Consider the following 11,905-nt stretch of genomic DNA (forward strand, 5'->3'; position numbering starts at 1 on the left):
AAAAAAAAAAAAAAAAAAAAGAATATTGGTCCCATCATGCCATGCACACAAATCAATTCCAGATGATCCTAAACTAAAAATGAAAGGTAAAAGAAAGCGTCCAGAAGATAGCATATCTTCCTGTCCTTGGTAGTCTTCCTGTCCTTGGTAGGCAAAGGCAGGATACAAAAAACAGAATACAAAAAGCACTAATCCTAAAGAAAGACTGATACATTGGGCTGCATTAATAGGTCTATCATCAAAATACACCATTAAGAGAGTCAGAAGGGCAACCCACAGAGTTTGCAATACCGTACATCTATCTGACAAATTATATTGAGAGTATAAATAACTCCTATGTAGTAATAAAAAGATGATCCAATTACAAAATAGGCAAATAATACCTGTGCCACAAAAGGATGTATTCAAACCATAAACAAATGTAGAAGTGTTCAATGATATTAGTCATCCAAAAATGCAAATTGAAATAATCTCATACCACTACATACATCCGAATGGCTAGAGCAAATAATAAATCCTAAAAACTAAACCCCCAATATCATATGCTATTGCCAGGGGTGTACTTGGCATAACAACTTTAGTACCTGCTAACTCTGTTAGTACCTACTAAAGCTAATCATTTGTTTGTCATAGGACCTAGCAACTTCATTCCTCTGCACCTATTCACCATAAATGCACACATATATCACCAAAAGGCACGTACAACTATGTTTGTAGTAGCATTCTGTTATATTAGCCCTAAACCGTAAATAATGCAAAAGTCTACCAATAACAGAATGGATTTTTTATTTTTTTTTTTGAGATGGAGTCTCACTCTGTTGCCCAGGCTGGGGTGCAGTAGTTTGAACATGGCTCACTGCAACCTTGAATCCCTGGGTTCCAGCAATACTCCCACCTCAGCCTCCTGAGTAGCTGGACCTACAGCAGGTACCACCATGCTCAGCTAATTTAAACAAAACTTTTTTTGTAGAGATGGCCCACTTTCCCTGCTAAGGTGACACAGGTAAGTGGTGACACTCCTGCAGTGATACTGCTAGGGTCTGCAGTCTTAACCCTGCTGCCCGGGGATCCTCCCCTTCCAGCTGCACATGGGAACCACCCGGGGTGTGCAGAACCATCCATGTCTGGGGTCCCTCCTGAGTGGATCTGACTGACCAGGTTTGGAGGGTTGCCTGGCCATCTGTATATACATGTATATATTTCTTTTTTGGGGATGGAGTCTTACTCTGTCGCCAGGCTGGAGTGCAGTGGTGCGATCTTGGCTCATTGCAACCTCCACCTCCTGGGTTCAAGCAATTCTCCTGCCTCAGCCTTCCAAGTAGCTAGGATTACAGGTGTGCACCACCACACCCAGCTAATTTTTGTATTTTTAGTAGAGACAGGGGGTTAGCCATGTTGGCCAGGATGGTCTTGATCTCCTGACCTGTGATCAGGTGATCTGCCCGCCCTGGCCTCCCAAAGTGTTGGGACTACATGCGTGAGCCACCCACTGAGCCCAGCCCCATCTGTATATTTTTTAAAAGTTTTCAGGTAACAATATCAGTCAGCCAGGATTGAGAATTATTTTGTTTTCCAGGAGTCATTGATTTCTTAGAAGTAGCCAACTCACCCCCTCACCCATCTCAACAAACCCCAGAGGGTCTTAGGGTATGATTTGATAGCTGTAAATTGAAATGTTGCTGTGGGTCATGCCTTTGCCACCTGATGAGCCTGCTTGGAAATTATTGTACCTGCCATTTTTATTTCCACAAATTAACACTAGATGGCAAACTACACACGGGGAATCATATTAAGCATTTCCATTTCTGAAACACTTTATTTTTCCTTCGAATAACCTCTTTAGCCAATATTTGAGTTTAATAATATAGTATTAAAACCAAGGGAATTCTTCATCAATTGAATTACTCCGGCTCGTGGGTTAACTCACATTCCCTTCAGCAGAGCCATAGGCGCCCTGTATACACTATGGCCTGGATTCCAGTTGTCTTAAAGGCTCAGCTGTTAAAAAATGTTTATTAATCATAACATAGAAAATAAAATACTTCTTTTTTATCACACCTGCGAACACTTTTCCACCAATAGGTGTCAATACTCCTTGTTAAACAATGGACTCGCTAATAAAAACGTTTACCTGCCTACCTTTTTGGGGAGCTTGTATCTCCAGGGATACAGGCAGGGGGCGCTTATGTACTACTATATGCCCACTTTCCTGTTCCTTCTCAGAAACGGCTTGGATGATGAAGTAATGGAGGTGGGGTATGTGAGAAACAGTATGAGAGAAGTATACATTACTATGTTTAGGAACAATGTAATAACATTGTCATTGATTTAGTCTCTCATAACTGGTAAAAAACCTTCATATCCCTGACCTCAGAGTGGCAGCAGCTCATCCAGCTACCTCAGAGTTGGCAACATCACTCATCTGCCTTACACATACAGGTGGGGTGTGGGGGATTTGTTTTATTTTTAAATACTTTATGTATGTGTATATGAATGAATGAATGAGTGTTTTGCCCTGTTACTCAGGCTAGATGCAGTGGTGCCATCATAGCTCACTAATCTCAAATTCGTAGACTCAGTTGGCCTATTGACCTTCTCCGCTCAGCCTCCCAAATAGCTGGGACCTCAGACACGTGCCACAACACCGGGCTAATTTTTAATTTTTTTTTTTTTTTGTAGAGACTGGGTATTGCTGTGCTCCCCAGGCTGATCTCAAACTTCTAGTCTCAAATGATCCTCCTGCCTCAGCCTGAAAAGTCCTGGGTTTACAGGCACGAGCCACCACACCTGGCCAGGTGTGAGGGATGTAGAGTTTCAAGTAATCCTTCTAAATGCAAATATATGATCACCAACCTAATGGTTTCTCAGTTTTCTTGGGATAAAGTCTGAATTCCTTAATTTGGATTAGAAGGCCATTCATGATCTGGTTCCCCCTCCTTATCTCTCAGACTTTTCACCTCCAGCCTCACATTCTCATGTAGAGGTAGGATTGGATTTTTTTCAGCTTCTGCAGCATGCTTCCTTCTAGCTTATGAACCTCCACAAGCTGGCTCATTTTGCTCTATTTTTAGTAAGACTCTCTCCTACCTTCCCCTTTGAACCCCATTTTAACTCAGGCTTAACCTACCTTTACATGTTTAATATCTATTTACATATTACCCACATGTTTGGCTTTAGCTTACTTTTAACTTCCTCCAAGAATCCTATGACCACTGAAGTGTGGCTATATTTCCTCTCCTGAGTGCTCTGCATTTCTTCATCCAGACAGCTTATCTGCTGTATTATAACTGCCTCCTGTAGGTAAAGATGGTCCTGTGAACACCATGGGGAATGGAGGCACTTCTTTGCTCATTCTTGTATTCTCAACATATGGTGCAGTGCCTGGTTAACAACAAGCCCTCTATAAATATTTGTTAAGTACTTGAGGTGTCAATATCTAATGATGCCTCTCTCATGCCATCTTGTACCCAGGTTTGAGAGCCATAATTTGTGCATGCCTACAAATAATAGATTGTCTAGAACCACCCCAATTTTCCCAGAAAAGCTAAAGACCAGACCACCTAGCACTTGATTTGTTTTTTTTTAAAGCCAAACTATGAAGAACCCCAAAGTCTTGCAGATTCACTTCAGATTCAAAGTGACAGATATGAGATATGAAAAATATAATAAAATTTCTGTCTGTTCTACAAAATCAAAATGAATGTAACTTCAGTGATCATGTAAAAGGTATATTGAGAACTTCACCATATTGAGAACTTATTAGGGGTGTCTAATCTTTTGGCTTCCCTGGGCCACACTGGAAGAAGAATTGTCTTGGGCCACATGTAACATACACTAATATATATTAATGATAGCTGATGAGCTTAAAAACAATAGCAAAAAAAGGCTTAATGTAAAAGTCTATCTTGAACATTATTGTTTATTGTAAGCAACAGCCCATGACCTCTGAAACTCATCTCTGTTTGTTCATTATATCTTAAAGATTCTCTTTGTCACTTGCTGGAATAAAATCCTATATGATTTTAATATCAAAAATAACTGTTGTTGTCTTAGGTGATTGCTTTGTTATCATCTGAGAGATCAGTGGGAACTTGATGAAATTATAAGTTCCAGCATCTCATCTCAGATTTATAGAATTTGAGGTTCTTTAAGTGGGGACCTCAGTGATTCTAGTTTTATAAATTCTTCAGGAAATTTTAATGTACACAAAGTTTGGAAATCCCTCGTATAGAGAGGAATTATGTAATTGACTAGGGTTCTCTTCAAATTTGGCCACTGGAAAGCTTAGAGGCGAATTTGTGATTCACTGGTAGCAGATGTGTGGAGCATTATGATTTTTAGTAATTTCCCTGTCTGTTGTGGGTTTACCTTTGGTTTGTTTTTATTTCTATTTTCATTTCGCTTCTAATTTAAGTTCTTGTCATATGACATATCCACATAAGCCATCTTAAGTCCTTTTTGGAACATGGCAAGAAACAAGCAGGTAGATAGCCAGGCAAATAGAAAAATAGTTATTACACTAAACTTCTGTAGAGAACAAGGTATTCTTGGCAACTGGTGCAGAGTAAACACCCTTGGCAAATCTGGAGAGGGTCAAGTGTGTGTGGGTGTGTCTGTATGTGTGGGTGTGTGCATGTATTGTGTGTATGTATTGTGTGTATGTATGTGTTTGTGTAGGTAGGTGAGAGGAAGTCGTGCATGTGAATTAGAAAACTATTGCATTTGTATTTGAATTAGAAAACTATTGTGTTTGTTGATCAGTGAATGACTTTTTACTTTTCCATCAAAAAGTAACTGTTGGCTGGGTGCGGTGGCTCCTGCCTGTAATGCCAGAGCTTTAGGAGGCCGAGGCAGAGGGTCACTTGAGGCCAGGATTTTGAGACCAGCCTGGGCAACACAGCAAGACCCCATCTATGTGAAATTTTAAAAATTAGATGAGTGTGGCAGCATGCACCTGTAGTCCTAGCTAAGGAGGCTGAGGAGGGAAGGTAGCTTGAGCCCAGGAGTTGGAGGTTACAGTGACTTATATGGCACCACTGCACTTCAGCCTGGGTGAGAGTGAGACGCTGTCTCTTAAAAAAACAAACAACTGTACTTCCTTGTTGCTCTTCATTCAATTAATGGTACATGTACTTGCTAGAAAGCTCATGTGAAACAATCATGTGGATAACAGGACAAATCCTTATCCTCTTTTGTACCCTTTCTTGCTAGGCCACACGCCTTTCCACCTTAGTCGTCTTTGTTACCTACTAGCTAATCACTACGAAGGCATTCATTTATCACAGCATTAGAGACTAACTCTGAGAATTCCTGGGGGCGAGGACCTCCCCTAGATTGTTTTGGTGTGTTTCCGTAAGGGGAAATTCACTTTCCATTTTTCTGTCTGTACTACAACCACTCTGCCTGTGAGAATCACCATAAATGGGGTTGAGCCTGAGAATCGCACTGTTCATAGTGGAGGGTGTTCAGGTTCTTGGCATCTTGAATAAAGAATTGAACAAAGCCCACAAACAAAGCAAGGAAAGAATGGAGGGTTTTAGTTGAAAATGAAAGTACACTCTACAGTGTGGGAACAGGCCTGAGTATAGGGGCTCAAAGGCTCTGTTAAAATGGGGAGCTTAAATATCCCCGAGAGGATTCCCTTGGTTACTTGGGATACACCCTATGTAAATGGACAGGATGAAGTAAAGGTACAAAGTCATTTACGGTGTCTGCCCTATAGACAGGGTATTTCCTATTACAGCTGAAGTGTGAATTGGCCTTATATTCCCTCCCTCCAGACCCTATATTCCTGCCTCAATACCACACAGAGAGACTGTCTGATTTATCTGAGGAGTGGTCACGTGTTATAGCCAGGCCAGGTAAACCAGATCTTCTTATCTTGTATTACTCTCCCCAGTCATTCCCATGAAGAAGCTCCAGTGAGATCAAAATTTGAGACCTCTCAGCTAACTTCAGGGAGACATTAGGGAATGTAGCCAGATGCCACTTTCTGCCTGAGGAATTCAGGATTGAAAAGGCTGGATGTCACTGCATTTGCTGGGTTTGCACTTTTCTGGATTCCTGGTTGTAACATGGTTCGGTGTTTTCCAGAACACTGTCGGCTGGGCTTCATACCAAGAACAGCTTTAGAATAATTGGGTAAGAGTTGGCCTATTATGGTCCAGCTGAAATTCTAGAGCCTGATTAATTTAATGGGGGAATATCCTTTAGTTATCACAGTGCTTGTCAAACTGCTTCTAAATTCTGAGATAAGCATTAAACAAAGGGAACTGCCTAAAGACAAGGTCCTTCAATTCAACCAAGCACCGTTTTTTGGAGGTATGGGCAGGGCACTGCAGGGGTCTGGAGGTGGGGAGGCTGAGTGCTCTCTCTCTCTGGATAATAATATTTAATAAGAGCAGCATTTAGTGATAACCTGGCAGTTAATATACATGATTTAATTTAATTAGCTATAATACCAAGAGGAAGAATATAAGGAAAGTTTGATGGAACAAAACCAATAATGTGCTATAAAGATTTGGAGATGCCAGTGTGGTGACTCATACCTGTAATCCCAGCACTCGGGAAGTGGAGGTAGGAGGATTGATTGAGCCCAGGTTAAATTAAAACATGTATATTAACTGCCAAGTGCTCACTACATGCTGCTTTTATTAACTATAATTATCCAGAGGGAGAGCACTCAGCCTTCCCATCTCCAGACCCCTGCAGTGCACTGCCCATACCTCTGGAAAACAGGTGCTCAGAACCTTTGTTGAACTGAAGGATCTTGTCTTTAGATGAGTCCCTTTGCTTAATACTTATCTTAGAATTTAGAAGCAGTTTGACAAGCACTGTGCTGACTGACGGAGCACTAAAGGATACTCCCCAATTATATTAATCAGGCTCTAAGGATTCAGCTGGAACAAAATAGCCCAATTCTTACCCAATTATTATAAAGCTGCTCTTGGTATGGTGAAGCCCAGCTGACAGTGTTCCAGAACACACAGAACCAGGTGTTTGAGACTAGCCTGGACAACCTATGGAGAAAATAGTTCTACAAATAATTTTAAAAACTAGCCAGGTGTGGTGGTATGTGCCTGTGGTCCCAGCTATTCAGGACGCTAAGCAGGAGCATTGCCTGAGCCTGGGAGGTAGAGGCTGCACTGAGCTATGATCTTACCACTGCACTCCAGACTGGGCAACAAAGTGAGACCCTGTCTCAAAACAAAATAAAACAAAGATTTGTAAGGAAAACTCTCGGGAGGAATTGGAAATTCTCCATGGAAAAGTTTGCTTTTGAATCTAAGGCCATAAAGAATGAATGAAGTCTGGAAAGCTGGAGGTGGGACTGGTATACCATGAAGAGGAAACACCAGGAGAAAACCCTGGGAGATGGGGAAGGACTGGTTAGTTTAGCGAAAGGTAAGAACTCTGATTTAAGGATCATGCAGCATAAGTCCTTGGAAGGGACCCTGTTGTGCAGGGTCTTGGATGCCAGCTGGGCTGAGGAGTTTCCCTTTAATTTGCCAAGGGTCAAGGCTGTTGAGCAGGTGGAGAGATTGACAGCAGCTATCCCACAGGACTTAGACTGTTGAGTAGCAGCATGCAGACAGGAGTGTATTTGGAAATGACTAAAGCCAGTTAAAAGACTTATGGTAGTCCGAGAAAGAATGAGTGAGGGAAACCTGGCTGTAGGCAGCAGAAACTCACAGGATAAGGACAGATCCAAAACTCTTGGTAAAGATATCATCCATGGGATTTTGGCAAAGATTAGGGAGATAGTGTCACAGGAGCAGATTTGGAGATGAGTTCTTTTTGGGGCATGCTGAGCTTCAAGCAAAAATAGGAAGTCCAAGTCGAGATGTCTAGAGGATAACTGGAATCAGCACCTGAGTTTGGGAGGGGAGAATTAGGAAGATTGAGGTTTTCTGCTGAGGTGAAAGGTGACACTATGGGAAAAGAGGTGATTGCAGAAATGCAAAAGGATAAGATCAGAGGTAAAAGATCCTCTTTAGGGGATCTTCTTAGTGTGGATCCATCCTCTTGAAGAAAGGCTTGTCCAGGAAGTTGTTATGTATAAAATAACAATAGTGACTGAGGCCAGGCACAGTGGCTCATGCCTGTCATCCCAGCACTTTGGGAGGCGGAGGTGGGCAGATCACTTGAGGTCAGGAGTTCAAGACCAGGCTGGCCAAATGGTGAAACCCTGTCTCTACTAAAAACACAAAAAATTAGCTGAGCGTGGTGATAGGTGTCTGTAATCCCAGCTACTTAGGAGGCTGAGACAGGAGAATTGCTTGAATCAGGAGATGGAAATGCAGTAAGCTGAGATCCTGCCGCTGCACTCCAGCCTGGGTGACAGAGTGAGATTCTGTCTCAAAAAAATAAAGTGACTAAAAGCATTTAAACCCACTAGGAACTGATATCTTGACCTAGATGTTGGTTATCAACTAAGAGCACAATTTGACTATGAAGAAAACAATCAGATGACATGAAGGAAGAGCTGCAAGAAATCAATTGGCAAATTTATCTTTCAAAACTCCTTGTACAGAAAAGACAACAGGAGAGGAGAGCCTTCCCTCTGATTTTAATAAAGTTTGGATAACAGACTAGGCCTCCTGATTTATGATATTTGGGATCACCCTATTTGGCTTTATTTTTATAACTCTTGTCCTAAAATAATCTCTGTTCTGTTTCCTCCTTTTGGTTTTACTGTGTCTGTTGTAACAGGAGCAGGCATAGATAATTCCCCTTTAAAATATAAACCTAAATAACAGGTTGAGAGAGATCCACCATAAAACTGACTCCTGCACCTGTTAATTTTTCCTGCCTGTTTCAGCACTGGAAGTTGATCCTACATTTTTACCTAGTGATTACCGGGGCGGGGCTTACAACCTGAACAAACATTTATTCTAGCCAGAAAACACTTCAAATGGCAAGTTTCAATATTTACTAATCTGCTATTAGCTTAAGCCAGTATACTTCTAATGACTTTCAAACATATAAAGAAAGGTTAATAAATCTGAATGACAGCTATCATACTCTTAAGTCACTAGGTTAGTGGCAAATAATGGTATAGACCATATAATTGAAGAAATAACTACTATAAAATAAATAACAAAATATTACCATGGAAATGAACCCATTTATACTGGCATGAGAGTCTACTCACAGCAGGTTTCTCAGCAAGTGAAAGGGCAGCTCCATTCTGTCCAGCTCCACTCTCCAGCCTGAAAGAATGAACGGCCCTTTCAGGGGAATACATTCCTCCATGGGTGAAGGCACTCTGGAGTCTCCCTGTTTTCTCTAGTGGTAAAACTCAGGAGAATTGGCAAAGGAGAATCTGTTTAAAGATTTTTAAATCTTCTGCAGAATCAGATCTTGTTCATTTTAGACTCATTTTCTTTGCCTACTCTTTAAAAAAGTAGAACCAACATAGCTCTGAAATAATTCAGCTGAGCCATCCAGGAAGGGGTTGCTTCCTGTTTTCTGGACACTTATGCAGGCAGTAGAGATATTGGTGAGAAAGGCTTTGGTGTCAATTAGTCCAGAATTCAACTTTCTGCTCATTTATTTCATTACGCTTAAGTCATTTAACCAGGGGTTTCTGGAGAATCCAGTGGCAGGTTTCAGGACCCAGGGTTATGGTGATGAACAAGTAGACACAGTCCCTGTTCTCATGGAGCATACATTTTAGTTGCAAAGGACAGACAATTTTAAAAATACCATAGTAGGCTTGGCATAGTGGCTTGAGCCTGTGATTCCAGCACTATAGGAGGCTGAGGAGGGCGAGTCACCTGAGGTTAAGAGTTCAAGACCAGCCTGACCAACAGGGAGAAACCCCGTTTCTACTAAAAATACAAAATTAGCCGGGCGTGGTGGCACACAACTGTAATCCCAGCTGCTTGGGAGACTGAGGCAGGAGGATCGCTTGAATGGGGAGGTGGAGGTTGTGGTGAGCCAAGATCGGGGTGCCATTGTGCTCCAGCCTGGGCGACACAGCAAGACTCCCTCTCAAAATAAATAAATAAATAAATAAATAAATAAATAAATAACAATAATAATAAACATAAACACAAGGCCACAAGGCTTAGATTTTCTGTGTGATCTTTGACAAGTATCTTAGTGCCTCAGTTTTCTTTCCTTCTGTCTTTCTTCCCTTACCTTCCCTTCCCTCCCCTTCCTTCCCCTCCCTCCTTTCTTTTTCTTTCTTTCTCTCCCTTCCTTTCTTTTTTTCTTTCTTTCTTTCCTTCTTTCCTTCTTTCTTTCCTTCCTTCCTTCCTTCCTTCCTTCCTTCCTTCCTTCCTTCCTTCTTTCTTTCCTTCTTTCTTTCCTTCCTTCCTTCCTTCCTTCCTTCCTTCCTTCCTTCCTTCCTTCCTTCTTTCTTTCCTTCTTTCTTTCCTTCCTTCCTTCCTTCCTTCCTTGCTTGCTTCCTTCTTTTTCTTTCTTTTTTGAGACAGAGTCTTACTGTGTCACCCAGGCTGGAGTGCAGTGGCAGGATCTCGGCTCACCGCAATCTCCACCTCCTGGTTTCAAGTGATTCTCCTGCCTCAGCCTCCTGAGTAGCTGTGATTAGCACATGCTACCACGCCCAGCTTTTGTATTTTTAGTAGAGACAGGGTTTCGCTGTGTTAGCCAGTATGGTCTTGATTTCCTGACCTCATGATCTGCCCACCTCAGCCTCCCAAAGTGCTGGGATTACAGGTGTGCCACTGCACCCCGCTTTTTTTTTCTTTTTTTTTTTTTTTTTAGATTGAGTTTTGTTTTTGTTGCCAAGGCTGGAGTGCAATGGTGTGATCTTGGCTCACTGCAACTCTGCCTCCCAGGTTCAAGCGATTCTCCTGCCTCTGCCTCCCGAGTAGCTGGGATTATAGGCGCCCACCACCACACCTGGCTAATTTTTGTATTTTTAGTAGAGATGTGGTTTTGCCATGTTTGTCAGTCTATTCTTGAACTCTTGGCCTCAGATGATCCACCTGCCTTGGCCTCCCAAAGCACTGGGTTTACAAGCATGCCTCTCCGTGCCTGGCCTAAGATCCTCAGGTTTCGAACAGGGTTGTTGGGCATTCAGTTCAATAATAATTGCAAATAACTATGTGGTCTGGCATGTAGGAACCACACAATGATCATCATCTGATATTGCTTTAAATTTCACAGTCACAGGATTTTGAATTATTTTGTTCACTCACTGCTACATCCCAAGGGCATAGAGCTATGCCTGACACACGGCAGGTAGCCGATAAATATTTGATGACTGACTGACGTTAAAGATGAAGAGAACCACTATGGCAGAAAAAGACAACAGCAGAGATGAAATTAAACCACAAGGAAAATTCATACACTGCTTGCTGGAGCCTTTGTAAATTGAACATAACAAAGTGTTTGTTCTTCTTCTTCTCCTTTCCTTCCTTCTTGTTTTGACATTGTGGTCTCATTCTGTTGCCCAGGCTGGAGTGTAGTGAGACGGGATCATGGCTCACTGCAGTCTCAACCTTCTGGACTCAAGCAATCCTCTTGTCTCAGCCTCCCAGTTAGCTGGGACTACTGGCGTGTGCCACCACACCTAGCTACTTTTTAAATTTTTGGTATAGATAGGGTCTCACTATATTGCCCAGGCTGATCTGGAACTCCTAACCTCAAGTGATTCTCCTGTCTCAGCCTTCCAAAGTACTGAGATTACAGGCATGAGCTACCATGCTTTGCCTCAAAGTGTTACATTTTTGGGGGAAATCTAAGCCAGAAAACAGAATTAGCGCTCAGAGATTGAACTCAGCTAGCCCTAAAACTCAAATACTTTCTTCTCCATTTCATCCACTAGAGGGCGTATATTACTTAATACAAGACGGCCTTTCCCAAGCACAGCTGAAGCTGCTTTAAAATGATGTTAATCGGTCTCAGGAAAAAAAAATTGTCTTTATATATG

Source organism: Cebus imitator, unplaced genomic scaffold (genome assembly GCF_001604975.1).
Source record: "Cebus imitator isolate Cc_AM_T3 unplaced genomic scaffold, Cebus_imitator-1.0 Scaffold22, whole genome shotgun sequence".
Taxonomy (NCBI): domain Eukaryota; kingdom Metazoa; phylum Chordata; class Mammalia; order Primates; family Cebidae; genus Cebus; species Cebus imitator.